The sequence below is a fragment of the Labeo rohita genome, chromosome 11 (genome assembly GCF_022985175.1).
Source record: "Labeo rohita strain BAU-BD-2019 chromosome 11, IGBB_LRoh.1.0, whole genome shotgun sequence".
Taxonomy (NCBI): domain Eukaryota; kingdom Metazoa; phylum Chordata; class Actinopteri; order Cypriniformes; family Cyprinidae; genus Labeo; species Labeo rohita.
In genome coordinates, this window is record NC_066879.1 from 26,152,764 (window position 1) to 26,167,722 (window position 14,959).

The following is a 14,959-nucleotide window of genomic DNA, read 5'->3' on the forward strand; positions in this document are numbered from 1 at the left end:
ATCTTTCATTAACTGCAAAGTGTTCCTCTGCTTTTAATTATATGTGTAAAATCCCCCATGTGAAACAACACCAAGCGAGTAAGTAAAAACACAAAACACAAACCAGCGGACTTGACAAACAGCGAATCAATATATTGAACAGACACACTGATGTCAAAGCGATCAACTGATCCTATGTACTACAACCACAGAGGCCACAGCAGCTCTGCCCAATAAGCTATGTAGCACTGTTTACATGATTTAACTTACAAGTCTAGATTGCATTTGCAATCTTTAATTGGCTAAAGCTAGTTATTTCTGCCATTTGGATGAACAATCAAAGCTTATTAGACACGCAGCCCACAGAAACTGCTCTACAATGACAGATTTACTGTGTTTAATGTCAATTATCACGCTAGCGTACATGCTAGCATGTCTGGCAGTAGGACACCTGGGACTGGCAGTAAGAAGTGTGCAGTCTCTCGAGAACTAAAAGTGTTTGTGGTGGGGTTAACGAGCTCCTTGTGTTTCTTTTTGCTAATTAACACATTAATCTTATGAATATATGTAAATTGACACTTCACTGTATAGCCGTGCATTGTGGTATCTGAAGTACAATCATCAATCACACCCAGCAGGCGCAACAGCAGAGATTATGGGATGTGTAGTGACAGTTCACATTTAACCCTTACAAACAGATGTCATATGTGTGCTTATATCTCAGAGGAGGGAAGCGCTAACTAACCTGTTTGGTAAAAATTAGTTTCTATTTGTAGTCAAGTCACTTTTCACTGAATGAAATAGGTTAGTGCGACTTTATCTCACAATTTGGACTTTTTTTTCAGATTTTTCAGATTTTTCTCACAGAATTGTGATAAAGTCAGATTTGCGAGATATAAACTCACAATTCTGACTTTTTAAAATCAGAATTCTGTGATACAAACTCACAATTGCGAGTTTTAAAGTCAGAATTGCATGATATAAACTTGCAATTATAACTTTTTTCTCAGAATTGTGATATAAACTAGCAATTGCGAGTTATAAAGTCAGATTCGTGAGATATAAACTCACAAATCTGACTTTTTTCTCAGAATTGTAAAATAAAGTCACAACTCTGACTTCTTCTCAGAATTGTGTGATATAAACCTGTGACTGCGAGTTATAAAAGTCAGAATTGTGTGATATAAACTGCAATTCTTATTTTCTCAGAATTCTCTGATAGAAACTTGCAATTCTGACAATTTTCCCAGAATTGTGTGATAACTCACAATTGCGAGGTATACAGGTGCATCTCAATAAATTAGAATGTCGTGGAAAAGTTCATTTATTTCAGTAATTCAACTCAAATTGTGAAATTCGTGTATTAAATACATTCAGTGCACACAGACTGAAGTAGTTTAAGTCTTTGGTTCTTTTAATTGTGATGATTTTGGCTCACATTTAACAAAAACCCACCAATTCACTCAATCTCAACAAATTAGAATATGGTGACATGCCAATCAGCTAATCAACTCAAAACACCTGCAAAGGTTTCCTGAGCCTTCAAAATGGTCTCTCAGTTTGGCTCACTAGGCTACACAATCATGGGGAAGACTGCTGATCTGACAGTTGTCCAGAAGACAATCACTGAAACCCTTCACAAGGACAGTAAGCCACAAACATTCACTGCCAAAGAAGCTGGCTGTTCACAGAGTGCTGTATCCAAGCATGTTAACAGAAAGTTGAGTGGAAGGAAAAAGTGTGGAAGAAAAAGATGCACAACTAAGCGAGAGAACTGCAGCCTTGAGAGGCTTGTCAAGCAAAATCGATTCAAGAATTTGGGTGAACTTCACAAGGAAAGGACTGGAGCTGGGGTCAAGGCATCAAGAGCCACCACACACAGATGTTTCAAGGAATTTGGCTACAGTTGTCGTATTCCTCTTGTTAAGCCACTCCTGAACCACAGACAACGTCTGAGGCGTCTTACCTGGGCTAAGGAGAAGAAGAAATGGACCACTGTTGCCCAGTGGTCCAAAGTCCTCTTTTCAGATGAGAGCAAGTTTTGTATTTCATTTGGAAACCAAGGTCCTAGAGTCTGGAGGAAGGGTGGAGAAGCTCATAGCCCAAGTTGCTTGAAGTCCAGTGCTAAGTTTCCACAGTCTGTGATGATTTGGGGTGCGATGTCATCTGCTGGTGTTGGTCCACCGTGTTTTTTGAAAACCAAAGTCACTGCACCCGTTTAACAAGAAATTTTAGAGCACTTAATGCTTCCTTCTGCTGATCAGATGGCATGGATGGCAAAGATGCTGATTTCATTTGCCAGCAGGATTTGGCACCTGCCCACACTGCCAAAAGCACCAAAAGTTGGTTAAATGACCATGGTGTTGGTGTGCTTGACTGACCAGACAAGAGACCAAAAAATGCAGATGAGCTGAAGGCCACTGTCAAAGAAACCTGGGCTTCCATACCACCTCAGCAGTGCCACAGACTGATCACCTCCATGCCACGCCGAATTGAAGCAGTAATTAAAGAAAAAAGAGCCCCTGCCAAGTATTGAGTACATATACAGTAAATGAACATACTTTCCAGGAGGCCAACAATTCACTAAAAATGTTTTTTTTTTTATTGGTCTTATGAAGTATTCTAATTTGTTGAGATAGTGAATTACTGAAATAAATGAACTTTTTCACAGCATTTTAATTTATTGAGATGCACCTGTAAAGTCAGAATTGTGTGATATAAACTTGATAGAAACTCGCAACTGCGAGTTATAAAGTCAGAAATGTGATACAAACTTGCAATTGTGAGGTGTAAATTAAGAATTGCTTGATACAAACTTGCAATTCTGACTTTTTTTCTCAGAATTGTGTGATAACTCACAACTGTGAGGTACAAAGTCAGATTTGTGTGATATAAACACACAATTCTTTTTTCTCTCAGAATTCCATGATATAAACTTCCAATTGCAAGTTAAAAGTCAGAATTGCAGTCACAATTCTTTTCAATTCACAATAGACTTTTTTTCACAGTTGCGAGGTATAAAGTCAGATTTGCAAGATATAAACTCGCAATTCTGACTTTTTTCCTCAAAATTGTGTGATAACTCGCAATTGAGAGTTATAAAGTTAGAATTGCGTGATATAAACTTGCAAGTGTGAGATATAAAGTCAGAACTGTAAGATACAAACTCGTAATTCTGACTTTTTTCTCAGAATTGTGAGATATAAACTCGCAATTGCGAGTTATAAAGTCCAATTCTGCAGGGAAAAAAAGACTGATATGCTCTCAGAATTCACAATTCTGACATAACTCACAATTGCGTATTATAAAGCCACGCAATTCTGAGAAAAAAAGTCAGAATTGCAAGTTTGTATCACGCAATTGTAAGAAAAAAAGTCAGAATTGTGAGATAAAATTGCAATTACCCCCAATTTAGAAATGAGCTTCCATAGCTAAAAGTCCCATTGAACTCTGCAGATTATTTTGCATTTCTGCTGAAAGTAAGGTGATAGTTCAACGATGCCAAAAGGACTATATTTCGGTCCCCCCAAACTGCATTGTCCTTGGTACAGGCCCCAGGTGAACCCCAGTGAAAATCCCATTAAGCAAACCTCTCCCCCCAGTCCTGGCCATTTGGTGGAGAGATCACCGGCCAACTCCATCAATCCAAATCATTGGGGCAATCTGTCAGGTCCAGCTAGTGGCACCGTGCCTGGATTTCGCCTTAACATGACTGATTATTCGATCTGAGCCTAACTACATATTGCCCTAATCCTTAAGATGGATGAGGTTTAGCCTTTTAATGCTCCTACGAATGTAGTCCATTTGGGTTTGAAGGGATTCGACGCACAAACCACTCAAACAATGACAGAAAAACAATGAAGGCCAGACAGAGGCACCAGTTTTCTTTTATGTACATTTCAATTTTTCATATGACATTCACGATCTTGCGGATGAGATTAAGGGTTTTATGGATTAGCATATTGTTTCTGTGGCGATGTCATAATCGTCTGCTAAGGCCAGACACAACATTGAGAAATCAAGGATTATAACAAACCGAATTTGCCGAACAGCGGATTGTAACTCTAAAAGTCAACATGAAATCAAAATTGACCCTATGCACTTTCCTAATGCATGCTCCAGGTCTAATTGCAAATGATCCATTGTGATTGTCATACCAAAGAAAAACTTTGGATTCTTCAATCAAAATAATTAAACAACTCATTTTTAATTTGCCTATGCTGAGACGTTTTTGCTGCTTTTTAAGATGACATCATTGGATAATGTTACCATAAGCCAAATAGCTATTCATTTATTATTTTAGCAATTATATATTTCGGTCTGGCTCTATTTGGCATGTAACATCCACCAGCGTTGTTATTGTTAACTAAACTATTTAAAAAAAAAAGTAAAATGAAATAAGGGCTGTGATATGGGCAAAAAAATATCACGATAAAATGATTCAGTCGATGTCAATAATTATAACAATAAATGTCACATTTTTATTTCTTTCAATTTTAAAGGCAGATTTTTGCAGGCAGTTAATTGTGGTTTTAAACAAGGCCTACTCTTTATGACCAAAACATGAAAAACACTTTTTTCAATGTTTTTTTTTTTTTTAATTCTTTACACTTTTCCAGTCATTCTTCCTTAAAAAAAATCTATAGGAGTAAAATCTATAAATAGAATATTTAGTGTAAATAGCATATCGCTAAGAAAATACTGCTATTTTCACTTTGTGTAAATAGAACCCATTGCTATTTGCACTTAGGGCCAATTTTACTAAACAGGGTAGATTAGCGCTAGAGAGCAATTCAAAAACAGCATGGAAATTTCTATGGGTTATTTACTAACAACGCACAAATTAAAGAACTTAGACGCAACTCATTTACATATCGACCAACACAATATACCAGCACAGCGCAAATTAGCGTGGTCGCAAATAAAGAATAAAGAAATAAAGAAGCCACAGTATGTTGAAAAGAAGCGGAGGCCAAAAATAGAGGGTTGCAAATGAAAGTTTTGATAGACCTGGTATTGCGTGACTAGTTGAGGCCTCCAAGTCGTCTTCTATTTGCTAAAGCAAATTAAAAACATCATGGCTTGGCAAACGATATGTTCAGATAAAGTGTTCTTTTGGCTCTCCCTTCTACCACACACCTCCTTCTAGCAACAATAATTGCAGCGATTTTGAGTGCAAAATAGTTTAAAACATGCTTTTTTTGGGCGTTACATAATGGACGCAAGTACCAGTTAGTAAAACGCATTGCGTGATTCATTTTAATACTGTCCTCCCATAAATTTTGCATCTGAAAGGGAAACTCCTACAAATGCATATTCAGTAAGGTCAGGCGCAAAAAGATCTGCGTCCACAACTTTTTAGCACATATTCCTCAAGGAGTAGTTCACTTCCAGAACAAAAATGTCTCATGTCTTTCTTTTTACAGTTGTGAAGAATGTGTTTTTTTTGAGGAAAACATTTCTTCTATGGTGCCCCCGAGTTTGAACGTCCAAAATGCAGATTAAATGCAGCTACAATGGGCTCTAATCAATCCCAGCGGAGGAAGAGGGTCTTATCTAGCAAAACGATTGGTTATTTTCTAAAAAAAGATTACAATTTATATACTTTTTAACCTTAAACGCTCATCTTGTCTAGCTCTGCGTGAACTCTGTGTATTCCGGTTCATGACAGTTAGGGTAGGCTGAAAGAGTTCACGCAGAGACAAGACAAGATCATTTAGAGACCTTTGAAGCTGCATTTAAACTGCATTTTGGAAGCTCAAACTCTGGGGCACCACAGAAGTTCATTATATGGAGAGAAATCCTGAAATGTTTTCCTCAAAAAAACTAATTTTTTTACAAGTGAAGAAAGAAAGACATGAACATCTTTGATGACAAGGGGGTGAGTACATTATCTGTAAATTTTTGTTCTGGAAGTGAACTACTACTTTCACTGCACGTCTTTAGTAAAACCTGACAGTACTATTTTTACGCCAAACTGGCCCTTAGCGTAAATAACATATTTTGCTAAGAAAATATGCTGTTTTCACTTATAAATAGCAAATAGCCACTGCCTTATTTTAGAAAATTATATTGAAATAATTATCGTTAATGTTTTATCACCCATCAAATCATCAAATAAAAAGTATAAACAAACACTTAACTATAAAACTAAATAAATATTAGAAGAAAAACATTAATATAAAATGTAAAAATATGACAAATATGACAAGTGTATATTGTAACAAAGATTAAACCCTAAAATGAAAACTGAAAATACATAACTGCTAATTAAAAAAAAATTAATACATATTAATATTATATAAACAATACTAAATTAACTCGGCTTTTCACTATCTATTCCCATTTATTCCGTTTGAATATCCTGTTTCACTTATGTCCCACTACAGAAGTAAAAGAGTTTAGATTGGCAACTCATTTTGACCTCATTGTACAAGAAACACATGAATGTTTGCTGTGTTTCTTGTCCAACAGAAGTAGTTTTCTACATAAAGTATTTAGTATCTTTTTATTTAAAAAAAAAAAAAAGTTCTGAAATGCCCAGATTTCCAGAGGTTAAACTCAAAACTGGATCAAATTGCCCGGTTATTATTTGAATGGTGGTTTTTAGTGTTTAGCTACATGAAGGGGCCTCAAAATAAAATCCAGCTCATATCAAAAAGTACACATATCAAACAGGATTTCATGCTTAGCCTTAGATGCACCCTGCTGATCAGCCATTTCAGCAGACCCACATCTCCTGCATCACTACTCCCAACGGGTGTCTCAGAAGTAATACGACACTGATGAGAGTCAGAACCAATAATTATTATGATGTCTGTTTGATGCAGTAAAACTGACCTATTTTGGCTTACCAGCTTATAAACTACCTTTTATAGAAAGTAAAAGTTTTTTCAAGAACCAGCCAAGAGGAAAAAAAAAAAAAAATGGTACTGCACTGGATCAATAAAACTGATTGCTTTATAGCTTCTGACTGTGAGGCTTTGATAAACTGCAAACCCAGTGATTTAAATCTGACCGTAGTCCAGACTGATACACGAACATGGCATATATAGCTGTGTTCTACATATACACACATAAACTCGTTCACAGACATAAATATCGGCCTGTATGCATGTACTTTCATGTGCACATGAGTCTTTTTATCCCCTCAGGTGCATAGGCTTTCTGCCCAGTGCTACTGCCCTCTTGCATCTCATTCTACCACCCGCAGCTCTGTCCTCACCTTACCGGAAACGTCAAAGGCAGCAGGGACATATTTTCCACTAGATCAAGGGAGGTTTTCTGGGTGAGGCCCTATTTTCTAGCTCATTAATTCTAGAGGCAAACCTCTGCTGTGGCTAATCCTCTCCTGCATCCAAATAAATCAATTCTTTGAATGTTAAGATAATATTTATACATTGTCACCCTGTACATATTTTCGGGAAAAGAGCAGGACCGTAACTATCATGCATGACTCAGTATTTTAATTAGCGGCTGATCAATATGACAGATTTTTAAACTTTTATAACTGGTCTTCCTCGATGAGTGTGGATAATACACAAGGTGTCAGGTCTAAACTAAAAACATGATTATTGATGTTTAAGGTGTTATTGATTTATTCTGCACTCTATAAAAAAGGCCATGACACTGTAAAGAATAAAGGTCCCTCTTGAAAGTGCAAGTGTGTAGTAAGCTGACTGCAGGTGTGCTCTGTCAGCATGAGTGTGCATGGGAACTGCACTGCAGTGCTTGTGTCACTTTATGATATAGTCCTTACAGTGGGAATGCGGCAATTACCAATGATGCAATACTCTTTGTTGCACTTATTAATATTCAGTGGTCTCAAAAAGTATTTGGACACTTAAGACACATGTAAAAAATGAATGAATGACATTGCATCAGAATACAAAATATTAAAATAAAAGACAGCAAAACACTCCTTTTATTCATATTTCACATTTCAAAACAATAATAAAGTGTTCAAAATGAAGATAAAAAGTATACAGACATTTTCTGGTAATAAAATGTATATGTCCAAGTGTTATTGTAGCATTACTTATATACAGTAATAGTATTTAATAACATTTTAAATTCACTTTTATTTTCAGTTTTCACTTTTAGTGTTCAAGTTTAAGTAATTTAGTTGTGCTTTTTGTCTTTTTCTATGTACACAAAAGGCCTATTTCTCTCAAATATTGTTCACAATCTGTCTAAATCTGTGTTAGTGAGCACTTCTCCTTTGCAGAGATAATCCATCCACCTCACAGGTACGGCATATCAAGATGCTGATTAGACAGCATGATTATTGCACAGATGTGCCTTAGGCTGGCCACAATAAAATCCCACTCTAAAATGTGCAGTTTTACTGTATTGGGGGGGGTTCGGGGGGGTCTGAAAACCAGTCACTATCTGGTGTGACCACCATTTGTCTCACGCAGTGCAACACATCTCCTTCGCATAGAGTTGATTAGGTTGTTGATTGTGGCCTGTGGAATGTTGGTTCACTCCTCTTCAATGGCTGTGTGAAGTTGCTGGATATTGGCAAGAACTGGAACACGCAGGATCTCGTCATGGAAAATGCCATCAATAAAATGCACCTGTGTTCGTTGTCCATAACATACGCCTGCTCATACCATAACCCCACCGCCACCATGGGCCACTCCATCCACAATGTTAACATCAGGAAACCGCTCACCCACACGACGCCATACACGCTGTCTGCCATCTGCCCTGTACAGTGAAAAACGCGATTCATCCGTGAAGAGAACACCTCTCCAAAGTGCCAGATGCTATTGAATGTGAGGATTTGTCCACTCAAGTCGGTTACGATGACGAACTGCAGTCAGGTCGAGACCCCGATGAGGATGACGAGCATGCAGATGAGTTTCCCTGAGATGGTTTCTGACAGTTTGTGCAGAAATTCTTTGGTTATGAAATTTCATTTGAGTTTCCAATGTCAATATTTCTAATATTCAATATTTAATGTAAGTTTTACATCTAATATTTTTAGTTTTCATTTTTGGTGATCATGTTTTTACGTTTTGTAATGTTGTTGTGTCTTTGTCATTTTTATTAGTATTTTTTTAATTTGTAATTGTTTTTTTGTTTGTTTGTTTTTAAATTTCAGTTAAATTTTAGCACTTCAAGGTTTTGTTTGTTTGTTTGTTTTTTGGTTAGGTTTCAATGCCAACATTTCTAATATTCATTTTATTTTTAAGGTTCTAATCTAATATTTCTATTTTAGCTTCATTTTAATTACCAACCATTTTTTTTCAGTTTTTAATGAAACAGTTGGAACTATATTTAACAATATGACCACTGTTGTGTACACAGTTAAATATGATGAACAACACTCATGGTTACTCTGCTAGGACACTAGAGTAGACCTCAATTCATACAGCTGAAAATCACTTAAGAACCACTTGGTAAAAAGCAACTGCAAAAAATGTCTAAGAAAAGACTTAGTTCTAAGAAAAGCAGTATTGGATTGTAAATGTCACTTAGTATGACATTTTGTATCTATTGCAATGACATTCAGACATTGTGACTTAAGTGTTTAAACACTTATGTATACTCTATGTATGATATCTTGTGGGCAAGATAAGGTATGAGCCCAGCTGGCCATACCTCAAGCTTGAACTTCACATCAGAGCTTTCTCCTCAGCGTGAGCTCCAGTTGTGCTTCATCTGCGCACCCTGACGCTGGCATTTCACAGGTCACCACACGCACAGCGGGACCCTACCGCATATAAAGAGTCTCTGACGCAACGCCACGCACCTCCAGCTGAGGGACCACATAACCAACGCATAAGAAGAACTGCACAGGAAGAGCTCACACAGGGTGAAATGTCCTGGTGTTAGTTTTGACCTGATGAAATCAATTAATTCTTCTCACAATGCATGAGGCAACATCAAAAAGAATCAATCAAGCAATCAATTAACAGTTTAAACTGCCAGTAAATGGAAGGTTGAGGTTAAAGGTCAGAGTGAATATGGCAAAACTGATTCATGATTGGTGAATTCGACAGAGCTTAAAGGAGAAGATGACTTCCATAACAAAAATTTACAGATAATGTACTCACCCCCTTGTCAGTCAAGATGTTCATGTCTTTCTTTCTTCAGTCGTAAAGAAATTATGTTTTTTGGGGAAAACATTTCAGAATTTTTCTCCATATAATGGACTTCTATGGTGCCCTCGAGTTACTTTTTAACCTCAAATGCGCATCTTGTCTAGCTATTTGTGAACTCTGTATTCCGATTCATGACAGTTAGGGTATGTCGAGAAACTCAAATTTTCTCTTCCAACTTCAAAATTGTCCTACATCGATGTTTTACCTTTTTTTGTGAAGGGCGTTTGACCTTCTTTGCATGTTCACTTTGTAAACATTGGGTCGGCACTTCTGCGGCGATGTATGATTTCGAGTTTTTGAGTTTTTCAACATACCCTAACTGTCATGAACCGGAATACACAGAGATCACACTAGACAAGACGAGTGTTTGAGGTTAAAAAGTATATAATCTGTAATTTTTTTAGAAAATAACCGATTGTTTCGCTAGATTTGACCCTTCTTCCTCGGGTGGGATCATTTAGAGCCCTTTGAAGCTGCATTTAAAGATGGGGTATGTATTTTTTCAAAAACGCTTTAGAAAACTGAGTCGGGCCGAGTATCAAAACAAACTTGTAGCCGATCAGCATTAAGAGGCGTGTCTACTCATGATGGGGAGGAGGGAACACTCAGTGGGCGGACATTAGCCGAGCCGAGTGATGACTGAAAGATAGAGATGGCGGATAAAAAACAGAGGAAAACGTCTGATGAACAAAAGAAGGCTTATAAGGCAGCGGTTCCCAATCCCAGACCTCGGACATATTAGCCTCTCTTAAGCCCTCTACACTGCATGATTTTCGGCTGTCCCAGATGAAAGATTGGCATTGTGAAACTGTGATCATGGCTCTTAATCTGTAGTCCTATGTCGTACAGTGAGCTAGGTTCAAAGACGGCTAGGTTATCACGGTCTTGCGAGCAAAGACAGCCTACGATCATTTTCTGTCAGTGTCATCGCATGGTGTGTGTGCTGCCGCAACCCACGTTTTCTGATGAACCAATAAAAATGCGATATGAAATCAGTGCGACATGGTGCTAAAACAAAACTGCTTACCTCAAGCTCTTATTCCTTCCTCTTTTGCCGCTTCCACTTTTTGTCAGCACACATACAAACTACAACTGTCAAAGTGTGATTCATTATGCTCTTTTTGTTTACTACTAGCGCATGCTGATGGCATTATATTTTTCTATAGTAACATGCTTCGTAGCCTTTGATTGGGATTGGGAAATGCTGCGATAAGGCAAGAAGTAGGACCCGTGTAAATATCGGATCAGCTTTCCAGCACTGGAGAGAACTAATGGGGCAGGAAGGCCTGCAATCGGACACTGAGGTTGCTTTGTTTCTTCTTGATATGTGAGTAACATTGGTTTTGCTTTGTTTCACATAATTAATATATGCTAGCTTTTGCTTGAATATGCTCGTGTGTCATGTTCGCTTGTTTGTTTATCTGCAATCAGTGGATGGCACAGAAGATTCCGCTATAATTGGTGCCGGGTTTGCATATCTATGTGTGGGGCGAAGCTATCAAAATAGGGGTGAGACCCTTTTGGGGTAGGGGTCTCGGGGACACCATAGTAGCCCACTATATGGATAGAAATCCTGAAATGTTTTCCTCAAAAAACATAATTTCTTTACGACTGAAGAAAGAAAGACATGAACATCTTGGATGATAAGGGGTGAGTACATTATCCATCAATTTTTCTTCTGGAAGTGAACTACTCCTTTAAAATTTTATTGTAAACACCGTCAGGTAGTTCTATGCAAAATTTGAAAATTTGTCTTCTGAATGATTATGTGCAGCCATGCAAAAAGATAATTTTTTATTCTGCTCTGGTGTTAAACATGAAAAAGCTGTATGTGTTTTTCTAATTTAGATGTCAAAATGCCACGTGCTTCTTAACTTTCAGAAAGTCTTTCATCACATTCTTATTAAGAATATCCCAAGGATGACATTTAAAAGAACAGTACATCCAGAAATGCTATAACTATGACCCTCACACCCAAACCTGAATGTCTTTGCCCATACTTTTAAAGCCAATGGGGTCCAAAAGTTATGCTTTCAATATATGGACTTTTTTTTTTTTTTTTAATATATATATATTTTGCGTTCCACAAAAGAGATGAGTCATACATGTTTGAAATGCCTTGAAATATCCTTTTAAATTCATTGCAGTGCACTCTTTTTTACACTGTATGAATGTGTGTTTGTGTGTGGACTAAGCTGCTTGGTGTTTTCGCAGAGCCTGCAGCAGGCATGTGTTTCTGTACTGATTTGGACACTGTATTGCTAAACAGCTGGAGTTCCGCAGAAGAAAAGGGGTGGAGAGGGAACAGAAGAATTCTAAAAGGAAAGGAAGAAAATAATCTGAAAGAAACCAGAGGATGCTACTTCTCTTAGATCATCTCAGAAACCCTAAAAAGAAACCCCAAACTGCAAAGTAACTAAACACTGATTTGATGGCCTACCTCTACAATAAAGGAATATAAGGAATATAATACCAGTGATCAGCTTCCTCTGCATGTTCTCCCATGATGCATGCTGTGTCTTGGCACGGAAACCTATTGGAGTTCTACCAAGGACAACGCATTGCTTTAATGATGCTTTTAACTTTCATTGATGTAGTAAAATATAACTAGGCTGAAAATGAATATACTTTAGCAAAATAGGAGTCATGGAAACTCAGTTTCTCTGCTGTTTTTTAACAGGATAGTTCACCCAAAAATGAAAATTCTGTCGTTATTACTCACTCTTATGTTGTTGCAAATCTGTAAGACCTTCGTTCATCTTCAGAACACAAATTAAGATATTTTTGATGAAATCTGAGAACATTCTGACCTTGCATAGGCAGCAACGCAACAGACACGTTCAAGACACAGAAAGGTAGTAATGACATCATTAAAATAGTCCATTTGACATCAGTGATTCAACCTTAATTTTATGAAGCTACGAGAATACTTTTGTGCGCAAAGAAAAAAAAGACTTTGTTTAACAATTTTTTCTCTTTTGTGTCAGTCTTCGACGCACGTTCATGAGAGTACCACAACACATGAATGTGTCAGTTGCGTTGCTGTCTATGCAGGGTCAGAAAGCTCATCGATTTCATCAGAAATATCTTAATTGGTGTTCTGAAGATAAACAAAGGTCAGGTTTAGAACAACATCAGGGTGAATAAACAAAGACAGAATTTTCATTTTTGGCCGAACTATCGCTTGAAGTTTAAATCCACACCAAGCCACATTTTGTACTTTTCCATTATTAAAATTGGGTGGCACATCAAATACTTTCAATAGAAGCACTGATAAATAATTAATGCTGTGTTTCTGAGAAAACAATAGGCGGGAATGGCTAATTCCTCTGGAGGGGTACCCACGCTGAACATCAGTTTCCCATGAGACCAAACAGATGTTTACAATAGTGGCATCAAAGAGCCGTCCCGGCGCACGCCAGCCAGCTCTGAAGATGCCACGGCTGCCAGTTGTCAGAACCGTCCACTTTGGTTTGTTGCTTGACGGTTCTGAATTCATTAATGAGCTCAAACGAGCTGATTCCAGGAGATGCAGAAAGGCGGCCTGTTTCCTAACGGGACAAACACTGGTGGATAATCTCTTACTCTCTTACCATTCTTTTTGTATGCGTGCATTTTAAGATAACTGAGAGTAAATATGTGATCTAGACAGTGGTCCACGCTTTCATCATTTTGTCTCTTGGCCCAACATAAGAGCGCATCATATTCACCGAAATTGATGATCATCATAAAGTGCCAAGCGTGAATCTACAGTGTGCAAATCCTAAGCCTGCACAGCTTGGAAGCAATGATAATACACTATTTTTTGTCTTTCTGTAATGGTTGTAAAAATATGCATGCGGAGGAACAGCACCTAAATAACTTGGCCATCATAAAAAAGGATGAAGGATTAGACATGGGCATTTTTGTATCTCTCCTCGCCTCCTCTCCCAGTCGCCTGCCCCCCTTCACTCCCCTGCAAATTAGCATTATACCCATGAAATTAAAATGCAGTTCCCTGGAGATAGCCACTGAGATTAGGGCGTATACTGCAGGTATTTAGAGATACACATGTCAAGGCAAGTCAAATTAATTTCATGATCGCGGACGATTTGAAAGGATTTCGTACCTCTCTGTCTGGCACTTATATTGTATTTACATTAATTGGGTTTTCCATGTCTGAGGGCCTAATAAATCACTGTTCAATAGACAACCAATCTAATAATTGCTGTACACCTGCCATTAAATTGAGCAGAGTTAAATGAGAGAAGGCTGGCAGATATAAAAAGGAGATGATGTTTCTTCCTATCTTGCGTCAGCTGTTCTGATGTTAATATAGTGAAATACACAGCTGGCCTGGTGTGTTTGCTTTCAATGTGGGAGTTTAGGTTTATGAAACCTATCAAGGCAGTTTTATGAAATTCTAAAATTAGCCAGTACATCACCTTGATGGCACATGTGAGATCCTCGTGTCAAACATAGCGCCCAGTCTTAGTGAGATCAAGGCTGTGAAACATCAGGCCACATAGAATTTGCACCTGCAGAAGCTCTCTAAATCTTTTAAGAATCTGAACACCCATGAGATACTCATAACTTTTAAGAGTTAATAAATTAATATGTCAACTGTAGTACTCCTAGCTCTGTTTACCACAGTTTCATTCCTTACCACAAAATCTGTAAATTTTGGAAGACTCCAAATTCAGCACAGAAATTCTAAGTTCTAATTGGTTAGTTAAGCAATCTATGGGAGCCAGTTTCTGCCACTGAATAAAAAATAAAAAAGGGTAATTGCGAGTTTTCCTCACAATTCTTTTTTCTCACAGTTGTAAGTTCACATGACTATAATTTGCAATTGCGAGTTATAAAGTTAGAACTGTGTGATATAAACT

The 14,959-nt window shown here is 37.6% G+C and overlaps 1 protein-coding gene and 1 long non-coding RNA gene across 2 annotated transcripts in view; one reads left to right on the forward strand and one right to left on the reverse strand.

Annotated features, from left to right (window-relative positions):
• The window catches only part of pnp4a (purine nucleoside phosphorylase 4a), a 99,372-nt gene that overhangs the window by 36,710 nt on the left and 47,703 nt on the right, over nucleotides 1-14,959 (reverse strand). The gene's annotated exons all lie outside the window — the stretch shown is intronic.
• On the forward strand, nucleotides 11,161-12,805 carry LOC127173136 (uncharacterized). The gene is made up of 3 exons (XR_007828722.1): nucleotides 11,161-11,418; nucleotides 11,523-11,741; nucleotides 12,306-12,805. It is a non-coding gene; the product is annotated as an uncharacterized LOC127173136 (long non-coding RNA).